Consider the following 14,462-nt stretch of genomic DNA (forward strand, 5'->3'; position numbering starts at 1 on the left):
AGAAGAGAAAAAAACTTAAAAAACAGAAATGAACAGAGCATTTAAGAAATATATAATGTAGTTAAGCAAACCAACATATAAATAACGAGAGTGTAAGAAGGAGGAGAGCAATTGAGAAGAAAATATATCCCAGGAAATAATGCCTTAAACTTCCTCAAATTTTATTAAAATCATTTTTCTAGACATGCGGAAGCTCATTAACTTCAGGTTGGAGTATGTAAAGAGATCCATGCCTTATCATATCATCAACAAAATGTTGAAAGACAAAGATGAAATCTTGAAAAGAACAAGAGAAAAATAAATAATCACATATAAGGGATAACGTATGAGATTATTATGTATAAGATTAATGAATGACTTCTCAAAACAATGAATGAATACCAGAAAGCAGTGGAATAATGTGTTTAAAGAATTTAGGGCCAGTGGACTGTCCACTAAGAACATTATATACAAGAAAATAATCTTCTACATATAGAATAAAAACACAAATTCTCATTATCAACAGTTTCTAAGATACTTTATTGCAAAGCAGATTCAATTTACAAAACAAATAAATAAATATAAACAATGGTTTGAGGCAGAAAGGAATTAGCACCAGACATTAATGTGATTACACATGAAAATACAGAGCACTTGTTATGGGCTGAAATGTGCCCTCCAAAACTGTATATGTTGAAGTCCTAACCTCAGAATGTAATGATATTTGGAGATAGGGTCTTTGAACTGGTAATAAAATTAAAATTAGGTCATTAAGGTGAATCCTAATAAAATATAACTGTTATCCTTACTAAAAAGAGAAAATTTGGACACAGGCACATACAGAAGGAAGACAATGAAAAGATACACAGAAAAGCTATAGAGAGGGACTCAGAACAGTTCTCTTTTTCTTTTCGCCCTTAAAAGAACACCTTGCTAACATCTTCATCTTAGACTTCTAATTTCCAGAGTAGAAAACATATTTTTAAATTCCAGAACAGAAAATAAATTTCTTTGTTTAAGCCACTCAGACTGTGCTACCTTCCCACATCAGCCCAAGCAAATATTAGTGCTGCTAACTGCAGTGCTTGTAGAAGTGATTATGTAGGTTATTATTAAAAGTTATTTAATTGTGAAGTAGAAACAGCAGCTTTTGGGAGGCTCCCATTGAAAAAATATATAATAAACATGTTAATCCTTCACCAGAAATCAAGGTATCCAGGTTCTCACATCAGAACTGACTAGGAGGCTGGTGTGACCCACGGAGAGAAGGAAGAACAGTGTAGTGTAGCGGCTCACCTGAGAACCACATGGGGCAGGGGAATCTCCCTACTCAGAGCCAAAGGAGGTGGTGAGCGAGCGTTCTACTCAGCCAGGAAAACCATGGTTTTTCCATGGAACTGTGCAACCCATGGATCAAAAGATCCCATTCGTGAATGCACACCACCTGGGCTTTGTATCCCAACCCTGGAACATACAGACTCAACAGTCTTTCAGTGGGATCTGCTTAGGCCTACTTCACTCCAGTGAGAGGGGCAACAAGCACCTAGACTGCAACTGCCTGCTGTCTAAGCCATTTGTGCTCCTTGAGGGAGGGGCAGCAGCCAGCATTGGGAATCACAACTACCTAACATGCTAAGCTCCTTGGGTGGGGAAGTGGGACATCCATCTCTATAGCTCCAGGCTGTGCTTTCCCCCTGCTGGAGCCAGAGAGGCTGGAGGGCTTGGTCCCAAGACTTGTCCCCATAGCCACAACACACAGGCTGTGGCAGACTATGGCGAGAGTGCTTCTTCAGGCACTCTGATGCATCTTTTTCCTCATTGGGCAGGGATTCTCTGCAGGAACTCCAATAACTCCAGCCAGAGGCTCAGGGTCAGAACCTAGATCTTCCTGGACTTGAGCCATTAAGGGGAGGGAAGGCCACAGTCTCTGTGGACTACCATACTTAGCCTTTTCTCCTGGTAGTTCCGAGCAATCTGGGCAGTCCAGACAAGTAGGTTCCCCCGAGCAAGGCACACCCCCTCCACTAAGGGACAAAGTGCTTCATTAAATGGGTCCTGTTCCCAGTGCCACCCAACTGAATGTGACTCTCCAGCAGGGGTTGTCAGACACCCTATACAGGAACAATTCTACTGATATTAGATTGGTGACCCTTGAGGTCAGAGGTCCCAGAAGAAGAAGCAGTCACCCATGTTTGCTGTTCTCCAGCCTCCTTGAGTGACATCTCCAGGTGCAGAAGTGAGTCAGATGAATAGGGCCTAAAGTGAACCCCCCACAAACTGCAGCATCACTATAGAAGAGGGATCTGATCATTGAAATAAAAACAAACAAGCAGAAAGCAACAATACCAGCATCATCATGAACAACAACAAAGCCCCATAAAAACCTCATCTAAGGGTCAGCAACCTCAGAGACCAAAACTAGACAAACTCACAAAGATTAGAAAGAATCAATGAAAAAATTCTGAAAACCAAAAATACCAGAGTGCTTCTTATTTTTCAAATAATTGCAAAGTTTCTCCATTAAGGGCTCAGAACTGGATGAAGGATCAGATGGATGAATTGATAGAAGTAGGCTTCAGAAGATGGGTAATTAAAACTACACTGAGCTAAAGGAGCATGTTTTAACCCAATGCAAACAAGCTAAGAACCTTGATAAAAAGTAGAAAAATTGCTATCTAGAATAACCATTTTAGAAAGGAACATAAGTGACCTGCTGAAGCTGAGAAACCCAGTACAAGAACTTCCTAAAGCATACACAAATATCATAGCCAAATTGCCAAGCGGAATAAAGCTTATCAGAGTTTGAGGATCACCTTGCTGAAATAAAGCATGCAGACAAGACTAGAGAATAAAAAGAATGAAAAGGAATGAGGAGCAAAACCTCCAGAAAATGGGGAACTTCATAAAAAGACCAAACCTACGATTGATTGGAGTACCATAAGGAGACAGGGAGAATGGAAACAAACTGGAAAACACATTTCGGGATATTATCCAGGAGAATTTTCACAATCCAGCAAGACAGGCCAACATGCAAATTCAGGAAATACAGAGAACACCATTAAGATACTTCACAAGAAAATCAACACCAAGACACATAACTCTCCAAGGTTTAAACAAAGGAAAAACTGTTAAGGGCAGCCAGAAAGAAAAGTCAGGTCACCTACAAAAGAAAGTCCATCAAAGAGTATACCACTCAGAAGAAACTAAACAAGCTAGAAGAGACTGGGGGCCAATATTCAACATTCTTAAAGAAAATAATTTCAACTCAGAATTTCATATCTAGCCAAACTGAGCTTCATAGCAAAAGAGAAACAAAATACTTTCCAGACAAGCAAATGCTAAGGGATTTTGTTATCACCAAGCCTGCCCTGCAAAAGCTCCTGGAAGAAGCACTAAACATGGAAAGAGAAAACCAGTACCAGCCACTGCAAAAACACACCAAAATATAAAGACCAATGACACTATGAAGAAACTGCATCAACTAGTGTGCAAAATAACCAAATAACAACATGGTGACAGGATCAAATGAACACATAACAATACTATTTTTTTTTTTTTTCTTGAGACAGAATCCTGCTCTGTTACCAAGGCTGGAATGCAGTGGAAAGATCTTAGCTAGCTCCAACTTCCATCTCCCAGGTTCAAGCAATTCTCCTGCCTCAGCCTTCCAAGTAGCTGAGACCAAAGGTGCATGTCACCATGCCCAGCTAATTTTTGTATTTTTAGTAGAGATAGGGTTTCATCATGTTAGCCAGGATGGTTTCAATCTCCTGACCTCATGTTCTATCCCCTCTGGCCTCCCAAAGTGTTGGGATTACAGGCATGAGCCACCATGCTGGGCCAACAATACTAATCTTAAAGGTAAATGGGCTAAATGCCCCAATTAGAAGACACAGATTGGCAAATTGGATAAGGAGTCACGATCCATTGATGTACTGGATTTAGGAGACTCATCTCACATCCAAAGACTCATCTCATATTCAAAGAAGCTCAAAATAAAGGAATGGAGGAAAATTTACTAAGCAAATGAAAAGCAAAATAATAATAATAATAATAATAAATAAAAAAGCAAGGGTTGCAAAACTAGTCTCTGATGAAACAGATTTTAAATCAAGAAAGATCAAAAAAGACAATGCATGGCATTTCATAATGGTAAAAGGAACAATTCAATAAGAAGAGCTAACTATTCTAAGTATACATGCATCCATTACAGAAGCACCCAAATTCATAAAACAAGTTCTTAGAGACCAACAAGGATACTTAAATTCTCACGCTGTAATAGTAGGAGACTTCAACTTCCCACTGTCAATATTAGGCAGACCAATGAGACAGAAAATTTAAAAGGGTATTCATGACTTGAACTCAGTTCTTGATCAAGTGCACCTCATAGACACCTACAAAACTCTCTACCCCAAATCAGTAGAATATAGATTCTTTTAAGTGCCACATGGCACTTATCCTAATATTGACTGCGTAATTGGAAGTAAAACACTCCTCAGCAAATGCAAAAAAAGCTGAAATCATAACAAACACTCTCTCAGATCACAATGCAATTAAATTAAAACTCAGGATTACAAAACACACTGAAAACCACACAATTTCATGAAAATTGAACAACCTGCTCCTGAATGACTCCTGGGCAAATAATGAAATTAAGGCTAAACAATCAAAATTTTTTTGAAAAATGAGAACAAAGAAACAACATACCAGAATCTCTGGACATAGCTAAAGCAGGTTAGGGGGAATATTTATAGCACTAAATTCCCCCATCAAAAAGCTTAATATATTTCAAATTGACACCCTAACATCACAATGAAAAGAGTTAGAGAGGTAAATCCAAAAGCTAGCAGAAGGCAAGAAATAACTAAGATTAGAGAAGGACTAAAGGGGATAGAGACAAAAACACCAAAAAACCTCCAAAAAATCAATGAATCCAGGAGCTGGTTTTTTGAAAAAATTAACAAAATAGATATGCTACTAGCTAGACTAATAAAGAAGAAAAAAGAGAAGAATCAAATAGACACAACAAAAAAGATAAAAAGAATATCACCACTGACTCCCAAAGAAATACAAATTACTATTATAGAATACTAAATACCCCTACACAAATAAACTAGAAAATCTAGAAGAAATTGATATATTCCTGGACGCATACACTGTCCCAAGACTAAACCAGGAAGAAGTCACATCCCTGAATAGATCAATTACAAATTCTGAAATTGAGGTAATAATTAATAGCCTACTAAATAAAAAAATAAAAAAAGCCCAGAACTAGTGGGATTCAGAGATAAGTTCAGCCAGAAATACAAAGAGGAGGTCATACCATTCCTTCTGAAACTATTCCAAAAACTGAAAAGGAAGGAATTCTCTCTAACACATTTTATGAAGCCAACATCATCCTGATACCAAAATGGGAAGAGACACAACAGAAAAAGAAATCTCAGACCAATATCCCTAATGAACATTGATGCAAAAATCCTCAATAAATTACTGACAAACTGAATTTAGCAGCACATCAAAAAGCTTATCAATCACTATCAAGTCAGCTTCACCCCTGAGTTGGAAGGCTGGTTAAACAAACACAAATCAATAAATGTAATCCACCACATAAACAGAACCAGTGACAGAAACCACAAGATTATCTCAGTAGAAGAAAAGGCCATCAATAAAATTCAACATTACTTTATGCTAAAATCTCTCAATAAACTGGGTTTTGATGGAACATATATCAAAGTAATGAGAGCTATTTAGGACAAATTCACAGCCAATATCATATTGAATGGGCAAAAGCTGGAAGCATTCCCTTTGAAAACTGGCACAAGACAAGGATGCTCTCTCTCGCTACTCCTAATCAACAGAGTATAGGAAGTTCTGGCCAGGGCAATCAGGCAAGAGAATGACATAAAGTATATTCAAGTAGGAAGAGAGAAAGTCAAATTGTCTATTCTTGCAGACAACATGATTTTATATTTAGAAAACCCCATCATCTCAGGCCAAGAACTCCTTAAACTGATAAGCAACTTCAACAGTCTCAGGATACAAAATCAATATGTAAAAAATCACAAGCATTCCTTTATACTGAGAATAGACAAACAGAGCCAAATCATGAATGACCTCCCATTCAAAATTGTTACAAAGAGAATAAAATACCTAGGAATACACCTTAGAAGGGATATAAAGGACCTCTTCAAGGAAAACTACAAACCACTGCTCAAGGAAATTAGAGAGGACACAAAAGGAAAACCAATTTATCCTCATGGATAGGAAAAATCAATATCATAAAACGGGCCATACTTTCCAAGGTAATTTATAGTTTTAATGCTATTCTCATCAAAATACCATTGACATTCTTCACAGAATTAAAAAAAAAAAAAAAAAAAAAAAAAAAAAAAAAAAAAAAAAAAAAAAAAAAAAAAAAAAAAAAAAAAAAAAAAANAAAAAAAAAAAAAAAAAAAAAAAAAAAAAAAAAAAAAAAAAAAAAAAAAAAAAAAAAAAAACCACTTTTCAATTTCATGTGGAATCGAAGAAGAGCCCGTATAGTCAAGAGAATTCTAAGCAAAAAGAACATAGCTGGAGGCATTACACTACCTAACTTCAAACTATACTAAAAGGCTACAGTAACCAAAACAGCATGGTACTGGTACCAAAACAGACGTATAGACCAACAGAAAACAGAGACCTCAGAAATAACACCACATGTCTACAACCATCTGATATTCGACAAATCTACCAAAAACAAACAATGGGGAAAGGATCTCCTATTCAGTAAATAGTGGTGGGAAAACTGGCTACCCATATGTGGTAAGCTGAAACTGGACCCCTTCCTACACCTTTTACAAAAAGTAGCTCAAGATGAATTAAAGACCTAAATGTAAAACCCAAAACCATAAAAGCCCTAGAAGAAAACCTAGGCAATATCATTCAGGACATAGGCATAGGCAAAAACTTAATGACAAAAATGCCAAAGCAATTTCAACAAAAGCCAAAATTGACAAATGGACTCTAATAAAACTAAGGAGCTTCTACACAGCAAAAGAACAAGTAGTGAACATGCAACCTTCAAAATGGGAGGAAAATTTTACAATCGACCTACCTGACAAAGTCTAATATCTAAAATTTACAAGGGACTTAAATTTACAAGAAAAAAGCTAAACAACCCAATTAAAATATGGGCAAAGAATATGAACAGACACTTCTCAAAAGAAGACATTTATGTGACCAACAAACATGAAAGAAGCTCAACATCAGTGATTGTCAGAGAAATCCAAATCAAAACCACAATGAGATACCATCTCACACCAGTCAGAATGGCCGTTATTAAAAAGTCAGGAAACAAGGGTGTTGGTGAGGCTGTGGAGAAAGAGGAACACTTTTACACTGTTGGTGGGAATGTAAATTAGTTCAACCATTGTGGAAGATAGTATGCCAATTCCTCAAGGTTCCAGAGCCAGAAATATCATTTGATTCAGCAATCCATTACTGAGTACATACACAAATGAATATAAATCATTTCACTATAAAGACACATGCACACGTATGTTTATTGCAGCACTATTTACAATAGCAAAGACATGGAACCAACCCAAATGCCCATTAATGATAGACTGGATAAAGAAAATGTACATATTCACTATGGAATACTATGCTGCTGTAAAAATAATGAGATCATGTCCTTTGCAGGAACATGTCTGAAGCTGGAAGATCATCCTCAGCAAACTAACATAGGAACAGAAAACCAAAATCCACATGTTTTCACTCATAAGTGGGAGTTGAACAATGAGAATACATGGACACAGAGAGGGTAACGAAATATGTCATGGTCTATTGGGTGATGAGGGGTGAGGGGAGGGAACTTAGAGGATGGATCAACAGATGCAACAAACTACAATGGCACATGTATATCTATTTAACAAACTTGCACATTCTGCATGTTTCCCATTTTTTAGATGAAATTTTTAAAAAGACATGCAAACAGCCAACAAACATAAAAAATGTATAATTGTATTTTTTCTTTTTCATATTTATTGATTTAAAAGCAACTTAAAAACAATACGTAGGCTGGGCGTGATGGCTCCTGCCTGTAATCCCAATACTTTGAGAGGCCAAGGTGGGATTACAATTCAAGGTGAGATTTAGGTGGGGACACAGAGCCAAGCATATCAACAACCTATCTTCAAGCTTCCTGATTCTTTCTTCAAATATGATGAGTACCCTTATGAGACGTTCAGCGTCATTCTTCGGCCTTGTTACAAGTTTTGATTTCTAGCATTTCTATTTGATTTTCATTATTTCTGATTTTCTAAAATTTCCCATAAAATTATGACTACTAACCATTTCATTAGCACCTTTAGCATATTAATAATAGTTATTTTAAATTCCCTGTATTATATTTCCAACATCTGTATCCTTCTATGAGTCTGACTTCATTATTTAAATGTTGAAAGTGAGTTGGAATTTTTTTACACTTCTGTGTTTCTTGTGATTTCATATTGAATGCTGAATACTGAATTCTGGACATATAACAGCAGAGACTGACTGAAGTAAGTAGCAATCATACTGAAAAAGGACATACTTTTTGACTGCTTGATGGATATTGTGGGGATTTTGTCAATTTAGACAAGATTTAAGCTGAGTTTGGGTATTTTGCTGCTATGGTTTCTTTCAATGGATCACCTTCATAAACTTCTTCTAGAGTTGCCCTGTATAGCTAGGGATGTTATGTTTTAAAAAATATTGTTTCTTCTCCACCCTGAGTTCATATGTATCTGTTTCCCAGAGTCTGTCTTTGTTTATGCTTGTAATCTCCTCCAGGGGTAAAATATAATTACTCGTGACTGTGTTCTTGAGAATGTAATGATGGAATTTAGCTGAAGTTTTCTTTTATTCTTTCCTGTTCCAATTTAGGCAGGCTTTGTTTCTTTGTCCAAATAATATATTCAAGAACAAAATCAAATATAAAATTCTCTCCATAAAGATCTCTTTTTCCTTTTCTTCTGCTGAATGTCTGTTTTCCTCTTTCAAATCTCATATAGCTTAATTTATTCTCCCCTTGGCGAGTTCCACATCTTATTTTGTGATACACATGCATAAGCTTTATCTAATCTTTGAGGGGTAGGGTCTTTAAGAATTTACATTTGTTTTGTATATCTTAAAATTCCTAAAGTAGATGAATACAGTTTGTTATCAAGAAATACCTACAGAATGAGATCATCTTTGATATAATCTAATATGTGATACATATTTGGGAAATTTGCAATAGCGCTATTAGTAGTCTGTAGCTTATGCTGGCCATTACAAAATAAATATTTTAATGTATAATAAATATAAATGTATGAAAAGATATATGAAAATTGAATCATAAATTCTCCTTATAAGTTATTAGGTTCATGTGTTAGGCTAATTACTTTATTAAATCAAAACTTCTGGGTCACTCTATGTAGGGTAAGTATTTAATTTTTTAAGAGGGATAGCCTCACAATGTATTGCTGACTCTGCAATGCTACTACATTTTATTTCTTTACAGGATACACTTTTCAATGAAGAAGAAAGATAACATAGTACAAATATTTGATTGATATTGGAGGGGCACTAGAACTCCCATAATAGTAAGAGTTGAGCACTTTCATTATGGACTAGCGCCAGAAGTGCACATAATATACTACAAACTGATGTCTATTCTCTTTCCTCCCTTCCATTAGTGTTCATATGCTATTTCATTGTTCGTGGTGTAGAAAACTTACTTTTTAATTATCAGTGAATGAATTTTTGTAAATGAAAAAACCACTCATACTTTTATCACAATCACCTTTAAAGGACTACATTATTATACTGGGTGTGTTCTCTATGCATTTAGAGGCTGTGACTGTTTGAAATTTAGTAAGTATGTTATCTGTGTGAAAATTGATAGAAAAAGTTTCATGCTTAGAGTATTTTCAGCATGAAAATATGAATTCCATTATAAAATAATATAAGATGGAAAATATTTAAAGGAGTCAGCTAATTTATAGAACATTTCACAATATATTTTTGTTTACTTCCTGGAAAATTTAAATGTATTACTGGGAAGTAAAATAAATTCACCTATTAGGGAAGTGGGATACGTACTATTTGTAATAAAAGATGAATGAATTTTGTTTACTATGAAGACACATGAAAGAAAAATAATCTTTTAAGTAAATTCATCAAAGCAACCATTACACAATGAAAAAAGAACTATAAATTATACATAAAGTATATTAATTTATAGGACTTATTATCTAACTGATACTACATGGAATGATTTATTTCAAATAAGTTATTGATACAAAAATCCAAACACAGTTTCCTAAATAAATGCATGCACACACATACACACACACGCACACACACACAGTTTCCTTTTCCCTTTCTCAGTTTTATTTTTATTTGTGTATTTATTTATTTATTTTGAGACAAATTCTTGCTTTATCACCCAGGCTGGAGTGCAATGGCACTATGTAACCCTACTGCAACCTCCGCTGGCCTGGTTCAAATGATTCTCCTTTCTCAGTCTCTGGAGTAGCTGGATTACAGGCATGTGACATCACACAGAGTTAATTTTTGTATTTTTAGCAGAGTCAGGGTTTCACTATGTTGGCCAGTCTGGTCTTGAACTCTGGACCTCAGGTGATCCACCCACCCTCGGCCTCCCAAAGTGCTGGGATTACAGGTGTGAGCCACCATGCCTGGCCTCTTTCTCACTTTTAAAATATGTTCTATAATGCTTAGTGTTGTCCCATGTGGAAATAAATTACTATTGTATTAAGATTACAACCATCACTTTACAGTTATTTTATATGTACAAATTTATTTTGAGTATATGTTCATCTGAATATACATTTCATAAACCGTATCTGCTTATTACTTTCAGCTCAAAATTAATAAATGACTTGTTTCATTATCCTAGGTAATTTAAAATGTCTTCATCATGCTTTTCCTTAGGATCTCTCTTTAGGTAGATTAGGTGTCATTGTCACTTATGACAACAAATATAACAGTGAATGTGAGATTCCTATAGATGTGGCAGCAGTTAGTAAAATGTATTATCTGCTCTCTTTGTAGTTATTATTCTTTGGCATTTCTACCCTGATAAAATGGTGCAACTAATTTACGAATAGGCAGTTTGCCATTCAGACAGATGGCTCGTACTGCAGTCCAGAGATCATGTATAGTCCAAAAATGCTGGTGCTGACAGGATTTTCAGACATAAAAAATCAAATGACTGTCAGTCTCTTCTGAAGATATGTCATGACTAACCCACTACTTACTGGACTATGTTCTAATACAATTTTTCATTCCCAGAAGGACCGATTATAAAAAGAAGCATTTTAATGAAAAATAAAATGTTGGGCTTCCTGTTTCAAACAAGGCAATATTTTATCGACAAAAGGTAATAAATTCAAACATAAAGTATAATTCTAACACATGAATTGTATAGTATTAGTCCAGAAGCTGACCATACCACCAAAATGATTAGATTTGTTGCCTTAGAAAAAGAAAACAATCGCTTCAAAATTATTACTTCTAATATGATGTACAATTCATGAATATAAAGCACTATAGTAGATTTATTTTAATCACAGTAGTTTAATATGTAAGAAACCTTAATTATGATATACTGTGAAATTAGTTTATTTCCTTTAACTATCTGAAACATAGAGTAATAACTAAAAAAACAGTAATCAGCAATAGATTTAGTAGCCCTATCTTCTGATATCAATCTTCAATTGAAACTAAACAAAATCTACCACACATTTGCTTTAAATGTCTATGTTACTGGTACATGTAGACACTGTCTTAATTTATACTGTTGTTTTACTATAAAAGGAGACCATTCTGCTAAAAATACTTCTGTTTTGATGATTGGCAAGAGTAACGGCATTTGGTGCAAACCCACTATTGTCATGGGCCTTTCATGAAAAAAAAGAATTGTTATGTGATGTTCTAGTGAATTTAGGAGAAAAGCTGTTTTATAATTCAGAGGATATTCTACTTCATCTAAATATAACTGTGTCTAAATAATAAACTCACCTTCAAAGTTATTTGGGATTACTTAAAAAATGTAACTTCTCAATGATTGTTTAAAGACAAAAATGTGTAAAAACAAGAGATAGATAGAATATATTTAATGTACATATATTAAAATAATCATTTGCAATTTCACTGCAAGATAAAATAGTAAGTACTGAAAAATAGCAAATTTTGGTATCACATGCGGGGTTATCAGCATTTGTAAGCATTCAGCATTAGAACAATCATATCAACAGGCAAGAGTTAGTAAACAGAGGCTAGTAAATGGAGACTTCATTTAAGTAATCACAGTTTTTAATCTCCTCTATGAAGCGGAGGATGGGGAGGGATAACATTGGGATAAATGCCTAATGTAGGTGACGGTGGATGGAGACAGCAAACCACCATGACGTGTGTACTATGCAATAATCCTGCAAGATCTGGACATATACCCCAGAACTTAAAGTACAATTAAAAAAAAAAAAAGACTATCATCTTGACATCTGCTTCAGCATAAAATACTGATGAACTAGCTACAGTGGTGGAAACATAACAGTTTGTAAATAAACTAGCTATACTTACCAAGAAAAAAACAAGGATATACTCAAATAAAATCAGAAATAAAAGGAGAAACATTACAACGGATACAGCATAAAACAAATAATCTTAAAAGACTACTCTGGACAGTCATATGTCAAAAATTGTATAACCTTGATGACAGAAATTAGATAACCTGATAGAAATGGATAAATATCTAGACACATATAAGGGAAAAAGACTGAATTATGAAAACAAAAAAACAGAAAACCTCAACAGACCATCAGTGAATAAGATTGACAAGAAAAAGAAGTCCCCCATCAAAGAAAACCCTAGGATCTGATACTTCCACTACTGAATTCTGCCAAACACTTAAACAAGAACTAATACCATACCGTTTCTCCATAAACTTTTCAAAAAAATCTAAAAAGAGGGAATACTTTCAAACTTTTTGCAACGCTATCATTAACTTGATACCAAAACCAGACAAGAACAACATAAGAAAAGAAAACTGCAGGCCAATATACTTGAATATAGATGCAAAACATTATCAACAAAATACTACTGGCAAACCAGATTCAACATTCTTTTAATGTGTATTAAAAGAATCATCCACCATTATCATGTGGGATTTATTACTGGAAAACAAGGGTGGGTCGACATTTGTAAAGTGATAACTATAAGACATCACAAAAACAGAATAAATGGAAAAATCATGTAATCATTTCACTACATGCAGAAAAAGGATTTGGCAAAATTCAACATGCTTTCATGATAAAAACACTCAAGAAGGTATAAAGGAAATGCACTTCAACGCCATAAAGACCACATATAATAATCTCACAACTAATATTATACTGAACAGTGGAAAACTAGAATTCTTTTCTCTAAGAGCTAAAACAAAAAATGATGCCCATTTTTGTCACTTCTATTTAATATAGTACTGGAAGTCCTTGACAGAGCCATAAGGCAAGAGAAAGAAACAGATTGCATCAAAATAGGAAAAGAAAAGGTGAAACTGTCACTATTTGCCGACAACACAATTTTATAGAAGGAAAACTGAAAATAACCAATCAAAAGACTGTTAGAAATGATAAAGAAAAATGTAGTAAAGCTGCAGGATATAAAATCAACATAAAAATCAGCAGTGTTTTTATACACTAACAACAAACTTTCTTAAAACTTGATCAAGAGAATAATCCCATTTATAATAGCTACAAAAAAAAAATACTTAGAAACAAATTTAACCAAAAAGTTTAAAGACCCCTACACTAAAAACTATAAAACATTAATGAAAGAAATTGAAAAAGAAATACACAGATGAAACAATATCCTATGTTCATCGATTAAAACATCTAATATAGTTAAAATGTCTATACTACTAGAAGCCAACTACAAATTTAATGCAATCTTTGTTCAAACTCCAATGGCATTTTTTCATAGATATAGAAAACAACAATTCTAAATTTCATATGGATACAAACAGACACACACATACGCACACAAAACAAATAGCTAAGGCTCGCATGAGCAAAACATATAAACCTAGAGGTATCACACTGTTTTGTTGCAAACTATATTACAAAGTAATCGTAGTTTAAACAGGAGTGTACTCGCATTAAAAATAGACACATTGACAAATAAAATGGAGTCCAGATGTGAGCCTCTGTAACTATGGTCAATTAATTTTAAACAAATGTGCCAAGAATATGCAATGGCAAAAGAACAGTTTCTTCAACATATGGGGTTGGAAAATCTGGATGTTTCTATACAGAAGAATAAAATTGAAACCCTCTCTCATTCCATATAAAAATCAAATCAAAATAGGTTAGAGACTTAAACATAAGGTCTGAAACATAAAAAGTATAAGAAGAAAACCACATGACATTGGTTTAGGCAGTTTTTTTTTTTTTTTTTTT

This window comes from Cebus imitator, unplaced genomic scaffold (assembly GCF_001604975.1).
Source record: "Cebus imitator isolate Cc_AM_T3 unplaced genomic scaffold, Cebus_imitator-1.0 Scaffold176, whole genome shotgun sequence".
NCBI classification, from domain to species: Eukaryota; Metazoa; Chordata; class Mammalia; order Primates; family Cebidae; genus Cebus; species Cebus imitator.